Source organism: Schistocerca americana, chromosome 2 (genome assembly GCF_021461395.2).
Source record: "Schistocerca americana isolate TAMUIC-IGC-003095 chromosome 2, iqSchAmer2.1, whole genome shotgun sequence".
Lineage (NCBI taxonomy): Eukaryota > Metazoa > Arthropoda > Insecta > Orthoptera > Acrididae > Schistocerca > Schistocerca americana.
This window is the reverse complement of record NC_060120.1, coordinates 892,056,013-892,058,922: the sequence shown is the minus strand read 5'-3', so window position 1 is coordinate 892,058,922 and position 2,910 is coordinate 892,056,013.

Below are 2,910 nucleotides of genomic sequence, written 5' to 3'. Positions count from 1 at the left end.
AGAAAATCTAGATCACTTCCACAACACCAGAAGACAAGTGGCAAAAACAATCAAACAAGTCAAGAGGAAGTACCTCAAGGAACAGTGTGAGTCTATTGAAGAAAATTTCCGTAACTATAATGTACGAGACTTCTATAAGACCTTTGCTGGGAGAATCAATGGATACGGCTCACGAAATCTATGTTTCAGAAAACCAGATGGAAAACTAGCGCTCACAAATCGGGAAAATTGTGAGGAGCTGGCAAGATACTTTTCCGGACTCCTCAATTGCCCTGAACCTTCTTCAAGATTCCCTCAAGAAACTGCTATCTACACAAATCCAGAATCCCCACCACCTACACTAGAGGAGATCCAAAGACATATTCATAGACTGAAAAACAACAAGGCATCCGGAGAAGATAATATCACTGCAGAACTACTTAAAAATCTTGGACCAAATTCCCTCAAAGAACTCACTCAAATCATCACAGACATTTGGCAGACAGAAAAACTACCAGAAGATTGGAAATGCGCCCTAATTCATCCACTGCATAAAAAGGGAGACATGGCAGATATAAACAACTATCGAGGAATTTCCCTTCTCCAAGTCACTTATAAAATCCTCTCAGCTTGTCTTCTTCAACGAACACAAGAACAACTCGAACACAGTATTGGTGAATACCAAGCTGGCTTTCGCCCTCACCGATCCTGTGCAGAACAAATTTTCAATTTGAAGACAACACTAAAATACAAAGCAGTCAGAAACAGTCCGATCATTTGTTCCTTTGTTGATTTCGCAAAGGCTTATGATTCAATCGATAGGCAGTCTCTCTTTATTATCCTTGAGGAGCTAGGACTCGATCCGAAAACCCTAAACCTTATCAAAGAAACGCTCACAAACACAACTTCTAAGATAAAATTCCTGGGTGAAATATCAGAGCCCTTCCTGATCAAAACCGGCGTCAGACAAGGTGACGGCTTGTCTCCACTCCTCTTCAACCTTGTCTTAGACAAAGTCATCCGAGAATGGGAAAAAGAACTGAAGAATCAAAATTACTGGAAGCCTATACAACTAGGAAGATCTAAAGATGGTATTAAAATTTCATGCTTGGAATTTGCAGATGACGTGGCCATTCTAGCAGAAAACGAGACCACAGCAATTAAACAGATAGACATTCTCAAAGAATGCGCCGAAAAAGTTGGGCTACAAATTTCCTTCCAAAAAACCAAATTCATCTGCTCAAAATTTGAAACTCAAAAACTGACTACAAAATATGGACAATTTGAGAGAGTTCCATTCTTTAAATACTTAGGCGAGGTCCTAGAACCCACAGGGGGAGAGAAAACTGCACAAAAAGTTCGACTGCAAAAACTGAAAAGAGCATACTGGAAAACCCACAACATCTACAATAAAAAGTGTCTCTCCATTCACTCAAAAATTCGACACTACAATACAGTAATCAAGCCCGAAGCACTATATGCCAGCGAAACACTCACACTCCATAGAAAAGGCGACCTGGAAGGCATCCTGAAAGAGGAACGCAAAATTATCAGAAAGATTCTTGGCCCAAAAAACGGAAGATGGATACAGGTTACAGTCTCGGAAAACTACAGAAAAATTATCTAACCTCGCCGCAGACATCCGGAAAAGAAGACTAAAATTTTACGGTCATATCCACAGACTCCCAACACCCAGACTCTCCCACAAAATTTTAATATACATTGAAAAATTGAAAACTATACCCTGGATACAAGAAACCAAAACAGATCTAGCAAATGCACAAATAAATTCTTCAGAAGTTATAAACAGAAATGTATACAGGCAAAAAATCAATAGTTGGAAAGTACAACCCGAGAATGAAGTTTGCAAGAGACAGGGGACAAAATGGACAGAGGAAAGAAAGAGAATTCATGGCGAAAGAATGAGAGAAGTTTGGAGAATTAAAAAATTGAATCGGAAAAGCTTTGCGTGATCCGTATGGGTCCAATCGCACATAATACTAATAAATAATAGTGGATCACAGTTTCGTTCTAAAATTTGGCTTCGTACTCTACGGCGTCGTAAGATTAAACCAATTTTCATTTCACTTTTTCACCCTCAATCTAACGCTTCAGAGAGATGGATGAAGGAAATCAATAAATTGTGTCGACTTTATTGTCATCAGAATCACAGAACTTGGGATCAGTATCTTCATATTTTTCAAAACATTCTGAATGAACTCCCTAATGATTCAACTTCTTTACCGCCTATATTGATATTAAAAAATAAAGCACCGACAAATCGCATTTCTGAAATGCTTCCTTTTCCGCCTTTACGAAAACTGCGGCATTCTGAAGTTGTCAACCTGGCTCTACAAAATATTGCATCTGCGGCTGCTAGAAGAGAGAAATCAGCTAAACGTCCTGGTCGTTTAAAAACCTTGTCAGTTGGTCAAAAGGTGTTAATTAAGTCTCATCGTTTGTCTCACAAAGGAAAGGGCTTGTGTCGCAAATTTTTTCTGCTTTATAACGGTCCATGTAGAGTTCGCAAAATTATTCATGATAACACTGTCGATGTAGAAACTCTTAAATCTCGACGCTCTAAGGGAATACATCATATACCGAACGTTAAAATTTTTGTGGAATGACATACTTTTGGAAACTAACAGTTATACGTAAACACACGGAGAATGCAAGGATACCGTGCCGTGTTCCGGCGGCAGCACATACTCAAAGCAACAGTCAAGTCTGCGCGCCGCACAAGGCAGTCGTTGACCGCAAACAATTACTTCCTACGTCACGCGTACCTACAGCTGATTGAGCGCTCAGTGCAAATGCACTGACAGCCGTAAACAAATACACAGTCTAATTTCTCCGAATAAATTCAGTATAAAGCTATAGTGACTTGATAAATTATGTTATTAACGTTCAGTATTTTTCAGGATACGGTTG